This window comes from Ascaphus truei, chromosome 3, assembly GCF_040206685.1.
Source record: "Ascaphus truei isolate aAscTru1 chromosome 3, aAscTru1.hap1, whole genome shotgun sequence".
Lineage (NCBI taxonomy): Eukaryota > Metazoa > Chordata > Amphibia > Anura > Ascaphidae > Ascaphus > Ascaphus truei.
The window spans coordinates 398920368-398933588 of record NC_134485.1 but is presented as its reverse complement, the minus strand read 5'-3'; the positions used below and the strand labels follow the sequence as shown (position 1 = coordinate 398933588).

The following is a 13221-nucleotide window of genomic DNA, read 5'->3' as shown; positions in this document are numbered from 1 at the left end:
AGGCGCCTGTCATTTTTTTGCAGTGCGGAGTTATACAGAAATGCTTTTTCCTGTTCCTTTTATGAGTCACCATTTTTCTTTCAGGAGACATACAAAGAAAAAGAAAAAGAATGTATAATAAGGAGTGATCGTAATGAAAATGTAGAGAGGTTTAAATCATCATCATGTGTTTATCTAGTAGGAAAGCCTCCTGCTTTACAGTGGGTATTTGCGTTTGAGCACTTTGCTGCCATCGGAGCCCGCAATGCAATGAAGCTTTGCAGGCTCCTTTAGCAGCAATGGGGTAGGTAAGTCACAAGTTTAAGGCTGCAATTCATGTACACTGTCATTTTACTCTCACCTGTAAGCGATTCCAATGCTGTAGGGAGTCCCTTGTTCATTTTGTATGGCGTTAGAGGCTTTGAAATAGCAGGACATACCGGACTACTCACAGCAGTGGCCAGTTAGGTACACTTACTTTACATCACGTCCACAGGAGCCTGCTGGGTCCACAGGAATAGGTATCCTCCTGTAGCCATATTAAATCCTTCAATTTTCCATCAGATGGAAACAGAACACCTGCTATCTGTGTGTGTACCCAAGCATTGCTGCAAAATGAGTGGCTATTTTATCCTGAGTAGTCAATAAAAGTACTGTAATGTCTAGTGTGTTATAATGGAAAACGATATAGATTCGCCACTTTCATTGTATTTCGTTTCAAATATTACTGTTGAGAAGAGGCCTACAAAGCCAGCAGCTGAAATTGGTCTTTTCATTACAAAATAAAGCTGGTGAAACACTAAAAATGGATTTAAAAAAATTCACTTGACATTTCAATTCTCAGCTGTAGGCGATTGAAATGCCCCCAACCTACCACCTCCCCACGTACCCCCCCCCAACCTACCACCTCCCCACGTACCCCCCTCCCCCACATTCCCCCACCCGCCACCACCGAATCCTATCTTCCCCTTCCCCCCACAGCATTAAAGTGGCACCAGCGGTGTGATATACAGATATTTTTTTTAAAATAATAATAATTTACATTTCCGTAATGTTTGGTAGGTCTTTCCTGCGTAGCAAGGGTTACAAGTAATAAAATGTGTTTTTAATGATGTTGATTCGGGAACTTGGCAAACCTAAACTGTGCAAGTGCAGTTTAAACAGAATTTGGTAATGAAGTGCAGAGGAATTAATAATGTATGTTATTGTGCGTTCAATGATGAGCATAGAGAACGGGGGTCCAGATGATATCAACGGGTGAAGTTGAGGGCATCCTACATCAGCTGAGTTTATGTCTCATACTTGTTACTAATTGCAAAGCCATTGATGATCCATTAATCATGCTACATACACATTTAGGCACTGGAGAATAATCTAGGCTTGACATTTTGGTGTTTATTATATAAGCATACAAATTAAATGGTAGACCTATTTAATGAGCTCATTTTTTTTTCCCTGTGAGGGGTGTAAATGCCATAACCACGCTGGACTCCAGAGATGTCTACGTAGAAACAAAAAAGCTCCTGAATACTAGTGGAGGGTAAATGAAATGTTTAATGGTGTTATAAAAAGTGATTGAAGGAGGCTGTAAATCCAGCTTTTTTATTTGATTCAAATGGCTGTTAATTTCACAGTAGAGCACAGCAGTAATTTACAGCGTTAGTTTATAGCCCATATGTATGTATATTTTTATAATGCCAACCAGTTACGCAGCGCTCTACAATTTTTTATTATAATTGGACTATACAATTACAATACAGAGAAGATAGTAATAGAGATAGGATCAGTGCATCAAAACATAAATGCAACATTGGGAGAGAGAAGTCCCTGCTCCAAACAACTTGCAATCTAATTGTGTGGGGAGATAACTAGAAACCATAGGAGTGCAGTTGAGTGCATTGGTTATAAGAGCATAATGTTGTTTCGTGAGTAAATGCTTCATTGAATAGGTAAGTTTTTAGAGGGGTTTTGAAGTTCGAGAGAGAAGGTGCTCAAGGACATTGAGAGGGAGCGAGTTCCAGAGGTAAGCCACAGCAGGTGAGAAGGGCTGTAGCCATGGGGAGAACTCTAAAACATATATACAGAGAGAACAGAGGAATGAAGAGCCTTGAAAGAGAGAAGAATTTTGTAGTGAATGCAAATTTGTATAACAAGCCAACAGAGGCCCAGATCCTAAGCTTGAGCATACCTGAGTTTCCATTCATATATATGGGTGTAAAAGCGTGGTAAAGCTTGGTGCCCTTCCGTGGATCTGGCCCAGAGAGTTTTCAGGAGGAGATTAGCAGAGACGAAACAAAAGGAGATCAATGTTATCCTTGCTGCAGCATTTTGAATGGATTGAAGGATAGAAATCTGCGAAGCAGGGAGGCCAGTAAGGAGGTAAGCAGGTTGCAGTGGTCCAGTTGGGCAAGAGTAAGGGCATGCATTAATATTTTAAAAGTAGAGCAACCGTGAAAAGGTTGGATGAGAGCAATATTATGGAGAGAGAAGCTGCAGAATTTAGCAGTAGCATTAAGGTGAGGGGAGAATGAAAATGGCTTTGAGAACTGGGTGAATTGTAGTTTTACGGAATATGATAGAAAAGGGCACAAAGGGATTTAGGGGGGATTATGAGCTGCTCAGTCTTTGACATATTGAGTTTAAGGCATGTAGCTGCCATCCCGGATGAAATTGCAGTGAGACAGTTGGAGACCTTACTCTGTACTGCAGATGTGATGTTCGGTATGGAAGCATACCGTGAAGTGTTATCTGCATACTGTATGTGTAATACTTGAACCAAAATTAATTATTAAGCTCACCAAGTGAAAGCATATAGAGAGAAAAGAGGAGAGGTCTGCAAACTGAGCCTTGAGGTACACCAACAGATAACCAACGAAAAGAGCACAAGAGCGCATTGAGGTCAAAAGGAGGTATAATACAAAAAGTAAGCAAATGCAATAAATTACTTACAATGAAATAAAATGCAGTCCGTTTGTAGCAGGGCTTCACGATGCTGCGGCAGGCTGATGCGAAGAGGGGGAAGGAGTCTCTCTTTCAGAGTGATATGTCCCGTGCTCTGGGACTAAGCACTCAATAGCTCCGTTACTCCTGTACTTCCGGGTAGTCGCTTCAACGCATGACCCGTATGGAGCTGGCCCCCTCTCTCTGTGCAGTCTCCGCCTAAAGCTCTCCCACACCAATAGGTCAAACGATCAGTCCATAAAGTGTACAGACAATAATGTCCAGACTAGACCTATCGTCAGTGAGCAAGTAAAGCCCAAACAGCTCCAGATATCTCCGCTACGCGTTTCGCTGCTACCCGGAAGTACAGGAGTAACGGAGCTATTGAGTGCTTAGTCCCAGTGCGCGGGACATATCACTCTGAAAGAGAGACTCCTTCCCCCTCTTCACAGCAGCCTGCCGCAGCATCGTGAAGCCCTGCTACAAACGGACTGCATTTTATTTCATTGTAAGTAATTTATTGCATTTGCTTACTTTTCGTATTATACCTCCTTTTGACCTCGGTGTGGTCTTGTGCGCTTTTCCTTGGTTGTCTGGTCCGCTGCCGGAGGTTCCGTCGGTGGACGTTTGTGGAGTGGGGGTGCATCTCAACGCACAAGCAGCAGCAAGAGGCATTAGGAGTTCCATCACAGGATCACACTTAGGAAGCATGAGCACGGATTGAACACCATTTCCTACACCAACAGATACTGCTGCGGCCGAGTTTATTCTCGCATTTGCCCGTTCTCGGCCGCAGCAGTAAACTGGCGCGCGCCGGAGGGTGCCGGGCGCGCGCCGAAGCAGCGGAAGAGCGCCCTCCGATCGGGGCGCTCTCTCTCCCGCTGCCGGGTCCGCCGGGTCCCCCGGAACCCCCTGCCGCCGTCCCCCACATCGCGGGACACCAGGGCTCCCTCGGGGAGCCCTGGACGCGCGTGCAGGGGGCGCAGGCTCCCGATGACGCGTGACCGCGCGTCAGTGACGCGCGGCACGCCGAGGGGCGGCCACTAGCAAGCCGGGAAATCTCCCGGCTTGCGGAACTGGCCGCAGTGCAATAAACTGTGTCGGTAGTGTAGGTCAACAGAGGAAGCTTTGTCCCGAACACCAAGTGTGGAGAGTGTGAAGGAGAAGTGGGTGATCAACACTATCAAAAGCTACAGACAGATTACATAGAATACAGGGAGAGATGGGGAGCACAGTGTGAGGGAAGGTGGTTTAAAAGTGTATTTTCTTCCGCTGAAAGTCATATGTGGTGTAGAACACCTCTATTTGGCCTTCAGTCTATGAAGTAAATTTCTAGGGTGATGAACGTATATAAAATAAATGTATAAGTGAAAGGATAACTCACACGGCCTTGTGTGAGTTCTATCACATCAAGGTTTCTTTAACTGCTTGGTCTTCCTTTGGGATGCAGATCCTTCTTCTTGTCTTCGCTCCTCGCTGTCTTTCAGATGTTCTCCGTTGGATGCATAGCTCGTTCGAATGTTCTCCGTTGGATGCGTGGCTCGTTCACAATCGTTTTTTTCGTAGAAATGAAAAATGCAGTTAGATATGCACACATAAAAGCTAGCTGCAATGCAGGGGGAGACTGTGAGATAATCTGTTATCCCACGTTAAATATACTAAGGATATCTCACTCATACGGCCTAATTTGAGTGTTTTCCTGTAGCAGTGTCTTGTTGTCCCTTTGGTCAGGGATTGCAGATGGGAACAGGAGATGTAACTTAAGGGTCACCTGATAGTGAAGGGAGGGATTCAGAAAAATATATAAAGTCAAATACTCACACGGGCCACTGTGAGTACACATTTGTAAATGTTTCTTTTGGGCTTCTGAATCCTGTGGTGGAGACCTTCTGTGTGCTGGTGCGGGGGGTAAATATAGAGACTATGGGATAATGATGGTCTGTAAGAATTGTACTTTAATGGAGAAAAACACAGTAAAAACAAAAGGGTCCTGGAAAGATCCTGTTGGGGTTTCGAGTCATACGAGGACATCACCAGACAATCACGAATTACTGAGGCTGTATTATACCCCCTTTTTTTCTTCTTCATAACCATTTATAGACCACTACGGATAGAGATAGCGCCCGGGTATCTTTCCTATTATACCTAGATTACGTAGAATAACAGTAGAGTAATGTCCGAGGGATTCAGCAATGTGAAGGTCATTTGTTCCTGTGTGAGTGCTATTTCAGTAGAGTGAGCAGTTCCAAGGCCTAATTGGAGAGACTCTAGGAGAGCATAGGAGCTGAGGAAACAAACATGCAGGAAGGTACCAGTCGTACTTAAACATGAGAGCAGGGGTGCGCAAACTGGCGAGCGCAAGATTTTTTTTTGGGGGGGCGCAGCAGTTACAGTCCCCACTAACCCAGCTATCTCTCTGTCTCTCCTGCCTTTTCCTATAATGCAGGAGTGTGCAAACTTTGTGCCCTGCTCCCCCCTGCCTGCTGCCCCCCACTGCTCGCGCCCCTCCGTACCTTGTATCAAGCATCAAATGATGCCGTTGGGTCACATGATGTGACATCATATGACCCGCAGCATCATTTGACACTGTTAGTAGAGGTACAGTAGGAGGTTAGCAAGGATGAGAACAAGTAGAAATATCAAAGGGCCTGGGTTAGGAGGAATATCTTCAGCTGAAATAGCAGAAGGAAGGAGAGAGAAGAAGGTGAGATTGGGACATGAGGAGTGAATCTTGTGTTGAGGGGTAGAGGTGTGACTTTAATGCATGTTCTGTAGTGAGGAGCTCATGGAACAGTGAAGAAGAGTTATAGGGCAGATCGTAGCAAGATGAGAGCTTCACAGGGTACAAATTGATGGAAACGTACAACAGGCAAAAGGTTTACTGCCGTTGCTTACAATGTAAATTGCAGCATGAGGGAATTTTTCTGTATACAAGGCAAGTCTTGTGCTGGTGCCATCATGTAGTTCTACTTCTGTTGAACTTCTGTTGAACTCTGTGTATAACTCCATATTGTTTGTCACTTAAAAATATTGCCACTTCAGGAGCAGCAACACTTTAAAAGTAAGTATTGCTGCTTTCCCTATGCTTCTCTAAATATATATACAGTAGGTCTAAGTAGCCAGCTGATTACAACTAAACTCTGTCAGCCCGGTTAATTAACATGAGTCGGAAAATACACATTTGTTAATTGTAACCAGACCGTTATACCTATGATAGCAGCAGGTATTGTTAATATTTGGCTGCATAAGAGATGGTTATTTGGAGCAGAAGAGGTTATTACAGCATACCTATTATAGCGGCTGTTACTGGAACAAACCTTATACTTTAATCCATGCCATTTTATACTATATTTAAAGGAGTAGTTCCTCCTATTTCATTTTTTTTGTAGCTTCCATTTATTTACAGGATAGAAACCGGGGGGTCTCCCTGAATCAAACACCACTATTTTCAGTCCCTGTGACCCCCCCCCCCCCAATTTCCAAGGTACGTTTTCCTTACACTCTACCCAAGGTTGTCTCATCTTTGCACCTTTTACCTCTAGAGCCCTCTCCCGTATTAAACATTTTCCACCAATCTCTCCCTACCCATGGAATGCTCTTCCACTCAATATTCGTTAAGCACCTTCACTTTCCATATTCAAAGCCCAGTTTAAAATCCTCCTCTTAAAAGAAGCAGCTCATTAAATGTTATACGCCTCTGCTGCAGACTACAGATGCACTTGACCATCCCTGTCTGCACTTCTAAAAATGCACTTTTCACTTCTACTGTCTGTAAACCTCCCAACATAACCACGTAGATTGTAAGCTCTTTGGGGTAAAGCTTCCTGTATCCTTATGTTGTCATTTACAGTACCTGTTGCACGTATTCTCATTGTTTAGAATGAATATTATTTACCTCCTATTGTAATGATGTAAAGCGCTGCGTACGTCATTGGTGCTACAGAAATAAAATTATACATACATAGATACCGTTGACGTTTCTGAGTTTAAATCTCCCTCATGGGGAAACAAAATGGCCAGCAAATCTCCAGCCAATAGGAATCTGTAACATCATCGTTTCTGTCTTCCTATTGAATAGCTATTTAAATCTCCTTTAGAAACCAGGAAGTAACTTCACCAGGTGTCTTGGGAGAATAGTGCAGTTCAGCTCTGGAGTTCACACCCCAGTGCCAATCCTGTTAATAAAAAGCAATGCAGGTTAGTTAGGGTGTATTGGTCCTTTACTTTTACACCCCAGTGCCTGCAGCACCACTTGCCTGTAGTATGTAGAATACCCGAAGGTGTCTAGTTGCCAAACAAGAAGCAAAGTTAAGTATAAAGTTCAATACATATGCATTTCTCATGAACACCAACAAAAAATAAAGAGTTTGTATAAAGGAGCCATCCAAGCGCTTTTATTTTTTTACATAGCTTTGAAGCAGGGGGTCTCCGGAACGAAACCCCATTAATTTCAGCTCTTGAGCGGGCGCCGGTATCTTGGCAAAGTTTAAATCTCCCACGTCACGTGGGCCAATAGGAAGCCAAACCTGATGATGTCACGGCCTCCTATTGGCCCGAAGGGCACGGGCGCTTTGAAACGCCGCCATTAAATTAACCCTGCTAGCCGAACAGAGCGGCAACATCTACAGAAGTAAGTATCTCCGGAAGTAGGGGGTCTCCGGAGCTGAAATTAATGTGGTTCAGCTCCGGAGACCCCCTGCTTCAATCCTATGTAAAATAATTGATGTTAAATTAAAACTAAATAGATGTTAAAAAAAAAGTGCTTGGATTGCCGATTTAAACAATATACTTATTGTTTATTTGGTGTGCTTTGGTGATTCAATACAACTGAATTGTATATGATTACTGTCAGTAACTATTACTAATTTCGTGTAGTTTAGAGCCCCAAAGAAAATGTTTTTCTTTGCTACTATATTACACACACTTTGCCCCAAAAGTCATTTTTAGGATACAACATTATGGAAAATCCTTTACAAGATGCAGGTTTCTTGATCTGACTATATTTGGGATATGACTAGTGTCAGTCACGCCACACTTGTAAGCACGTAACTTGTGTTTGTGAAAAGGGTTAATACATCCAGCTATCTGCTGACTCATTTACCTGCCTGCAGGTCCCACACAATGTGCATTAACTCCCCAGAACCTCCACACTGCACCTCAATACGCTGCCACCACCAAGAATAATTTAAGGTCTTATCTTCAGAGTCCTGGGTCCCTGTTTACTAGGAAAAAATATGTAATTAACAAAAAAAAAAAACAATTAAGCAAAATGTGTCCTAAAATATGGTTAACTTCTTCTAAAAGTTACTAGGCCAAAATTAGAGCCTAAATACAGTACGTGTATATAAATGTGTGCAGTGTGTGTTTGCAGAAAAGAAGGCTGTTACAAAGAACATACAATGTTGAAATGCAGACAGTTTCGGATTTTTTTTTTTAAATACATTTACACCCATTCGACTCCACGAGGTCCAGAGTTTGAAGTATGAGAATCCACGTGTTATGGAATAACACTCCTCTTGTTGAATTCGAATTTGATATCCCAAAAGCATGTTTGTTATGCTCAGATTTTGTAATGGGACCAGATTAGGCCCACCCTCTTATGCGTGTCCTACTTTCCCCTCATCCATCTCCTGTGACATTTACTTATAAAATGTTCAGAAGTAATACATTGAGAGTTACCTCTCATTTTCAAGTTTGTCCTGGGCACAGTTATGATGACAAATACATGGTTACATTAAATGAACAGGGTTATACATTATATATAAAGACATTGCATGTTACAGTCTGTAACAGTTACAGACCAGATTAAAATTTGACACATACAGTATATAATCGGATCTGTGTAGAACTCATGTTGGTCCAGTAAGAGGTATCAAAAACTGCCATTATGTACGCGTCTCCAGGAACTCTACGACTACTAGAAAGATAAACTTAATCAGTGAGTACAATAAATCAGCCTACATCACTTTATGATGCCATCACAAGTTGTGCAGTAAACCATAATGAACAATAATTAAGCTAATTAAGAATATGTTGCAGAAATATAATTGGTTATTAGAACAACGTTACATAAATATTGTTTTTATGAAGCCTCTCAATTAGACACCATATGGACTCTATGTAAGAATAGTTATAGTTGCATCCTCTATGACGATCTGTTTTTCAATGTCTGTTATATACTTTGCTTCATGATTTGTATTTTTGTCCTGATTTCCTATTGGAAATAAAAGGAAAGTAATAAATACACTTAGCAGTATATTCATTAACTTAAAATTCAATGGATAACATGGCCTCATGGCAATATGTATTGTATTTACATGCTATAGTTAGACACTTAATACTTTATGATGAAAATTGTTCACAGATAAAATGTTCCATTAAAAATGTTCCAAATATGTTCACATAGTCAAAAATCTAAGTTTGTATTAACACCCAACATATTGCAAGTACCTCTACCAGTGAACGAGAAAGCGCAGGGCCTCTCATAGCATAGTATTTTGATAAAAATATATTGATGTATTAAGATGGTAAGATATGCACATGCAAAAATGCAGATAATTAAAGCATTGAGGGCTCCAGATGGCATGTGAAATTCCTCTCGTCCGCCAATGCCACTGGGCGTCCTCTTAAAAGGTGTAGGCTCCATGACCCTCCGACCGCCGGTTTCAGCGTTGATATACACCCGCTGTAGTCGGCGTACTCCAATGCTCACCGTCGTGGCAGGGGGGCCATCCGGCTGAAGGAGGGGAATCCCGAAGAGCTGCTCCGCTCCATGACGTCACCCTCACTCGGAGCATCCTCAGATTTCTCAGCTGTTTAGAGTAGCGGCCAAAGCGACTGCCCGCTCTGGATGCAAGGAAAGGCGCTCTGATTGAGGTGTGCCTGAACGGACATAGAAACTTGTGAAAAATGTCTCTGCGAACACCGTAACTTACTGGATAATTGTGAATGAATGAGCAAAAAGTCACTACATCAATTGAAGTGTAAGACTGTGAACAAATCAAATGCGTTTCGTGACACTAGGTCACTTCATCAGGGAATTAGTGTCACAAAACATGTTGGATTTGTTCGCAAGTTTCTATGTCCGTTCAGGCACACCTTTATCAGAGCGCCTTTACTTGCATCCAGAGCGGGGATCGCATTGGGCGCTACTCTAAACAGCTGATGACGCTGACACTCTGATTGAGGGTGAGGTCACGGAGAGGAGCATTTGTTCGGGATTCCCTTCCTTCAAGCGAACGGCCCCCCTGCCACGATGGGGAGCGTTGGAGTACGCCGACAACAGCGGGTGTACGTCAATGCTGAAACCGGCAGTCGGAGGTTCGTGGAGTCTACACCATCTAAGAGGATGCCCAGTGGGCAGACGAGAGGAGTTTCACATGCAATCTGGAGTCCTGGCTATTATACCTTAATGCTTTAATTATCTGCATTTTTGTACGTGCATAATGTATCTTACCATCTTAATACAGCAATATATTTTTTATCAAAATACTATGCTATGAGAGGTCCTGCGCTTTCTTTTTTCTCTCTCCTGTTCATTAGATTGTGATGCCTGGACATCCCTGTATGAAACAGCAGCGAACCCTCAGATTCCCATAGGGAAGTTTGTATTTTCTCACGCCAATTTTGGTTAAATCACATTTCTATCACTTTACACATTGTGGTTTAATTTGTGTTTGTTGAGAATAATACTGCACTATTAATATTAATTAAAAAAAATTATGTTGACACATGTACACATATCTGGTCAATAATTGACCATTCACAGAGTGATTCCACCTTTGTATTTCATATACACATTTTGTGCGCTTTGGACAACCTTTGCTGTTTACCTCTAGCAGTGAGTAAGTTAAGTAATATAACAACTACACAACTGCTTACAGGACAGCTTGTTGTGGCTGTACATATTAAATGGCGAACGTATTCATTTGTAGCTTTTAGAAAATAAATGCGCCATTATATAGGGAGATGACATGCTCAGGGCATTCAATTAGGTAGTAGGTTAATTGCAACTCAGGTAAGCATAATTTGGTATTTTACTTACAGTTAACAGTTTCTTCACTCCATTTACCCCGATCAGCAGATTTGACTATTTTGCAGTCGAGTGCTTCTTTTAGCTCATTGGAATTAAGAATAGCAGTACTCCAAGTGCTGACTGATGTGAATCTGCACTGTAATGTCTCCCTGTAGCTTGACATACAGTAGTTTATCTTGTTCTTCATCCATTTAGAGTGACCTATGAGATATTTTAATAGTATTTCACTGGAGCAAGCTGTGGCAAAGGTTTTCTAAATATGCAGACGCATTGGGTGAGGTTTATCTAAAGTCATTTGAAGCTCAGAATATTTTTTCTTTGTACGTATTGCCTTTATTTTTATTCTGATTTCAGGCTTCTTTATTCTTAGAGTTCTTTATATTAAAGAAGTGTTGCTGGAAAATATATATACTTTCTTTTTCTTTGACGCTTAAATATGTGATTTTATAAAAATGGCTTTATCAGTCTGATTACTGAGAGTTACAAAATGATTGTTGAAAATGGTGAATAAGGTATTATACAGCTGTGCACTTGAATTTATGAATATTATAGTAAATGCTGCTAAATGGGCATATTGTATAATCCAAATGCAACACAGATAACTGCTCCTCTGAACTTGATCAGCTTTCTATGCCGGGATTTACCTTGTACAGGGATGTAGTGGAAGTCCGTATTTGGGAGACGATTGACTTGACAAAGAATTACTGCTCCCTATGGGCATTACCCTGGTCAAGTTCTCCACAGCACAGGGGGCAGGGAGTTTAACATACCCCCATGCAAAAGTGGGTCAAAGAATTGCAGCAGATGTAAATATGAAAAAAGAATTCCAATTTGTTTTTTGTTTTCTTTGATATGCTGTATATTTGTTTAATGTTTGTACCAGGAAATGTTTAATACATAGCACTAATAACACACACTAACACACTCACACACTCTTTCGCTCTGTTTGGTGATCAAATGGTATTCTTTTCTTGTTGCCCTTTTCGGCAGTAAGAGCACTGTAACTTATTTTGCTTATTCTGATTATCGCTGAGAATTCTATAATTCCTCTATCTAGAGGACTTATTTCTACGCAGTGTTTAAATTAGCCAAAGGTCTCAGATCTGTTTAAGTACTAATTATATATAAAGTAACGGGCTGCAGAAAATATACCTTCTTCCTATAAAGCACTGAAAAAGCTAAATTGCTACTCCATCTTCGAAAAGATTGTTAGTGCTATAAATGTAATTTTAGTGAAACCGTTCCAGATTCCAATAGATCAGTTTAGCAAAAAGGATGTCTCCACTGAACTGGAACAAACCAGCTTGCCCAGAATTGTTACAGCTCCTGTCAAAAGCATCAGCGTGGGGTTTAGACTGTACTTTACTGGACATTTTCTTTCATTAAGACCAAACCTCCATCAACTTCTGTCGCAGGAATGAACAATATCATGATTTCATGCTGTTTACTTTTACCATGGCTGAATCCAGGAATCTTCTCTGCTACAAAGTACGCATTAAAAAAGTATATCCTTGTAAATGCGAAGGGGTTGTTTATTATTAAGGTTTTATTCCAGCAAAACTGGGTCAGAGCTGATGCAAGAAACCATCACCCTGTTTATCAAAGGAAAAATGCTATTGTCTGCAATGGTTTTCTGAATCCAGTATGGTTATTTGTCAGTTATGCAGTAGGGAAACCTACTTTTAGGCCTCATCCCCACTGCTCGTGGCTGCGCGCCAAGTCATGCGCAGCACGAACAAGATATGGCCCTCTATGGGGCCAGCCAGCCCCAGTCACTGCCGCCGCGCGCCTGCAGAAAGCGCGATGCGCGACTGCCTTTGCCAAAAGACAACATTTTTGGCCCGGCGGCTGAGGCTTTTGTCATGTCATGACGGCGGCTCAGCCAAGGAGGGTGAACCAACCATGTGACGTCATGGCGGCGCCCCCCTCCCCATGCCTCCCCATCATGAATTCCTTCAGATCACTCGGATGCAGAGAGCAAGCGTTGCCAGGCACCCCATCGCGTGTGCAATTTGCGCCATCAGGCCGTAGCCTTAAAGCAGCAGTTATGCTGCAGCAGCAGCAGTGACATGTTATTTTTTTTGGTTTGTTTTATAGGTTTGAAGCAGGGGGTTTCCGGAGCTAAACAGGGTTGATTTCAGCTCCGCGGACCCCCTGCTTCCTCGGATACTTACCTCCGTAGGGGGTTCCTGTATCTGTCTGCTGTTTAAAGCTCCAGATTCACGTGGGCCAATAGAAAGACACATGGGATGACATCACGGCTTCCT

General features: G+C 42.2%; 1 protein-coding gene across 7 annotated transcripts in view; it reads left to right on the top strand.

Annotated features, from left to right (window-relative positions):
* FAT3 (FAT atypical cadherin 3) overlaps positions 1-13221 on the top strand; it is a 555353-nt gene that overhangs the window by 271789 nt on the left and 270343 nt on the right. The gene's annotated exons all lie outside the window — the stretch shown is intronic.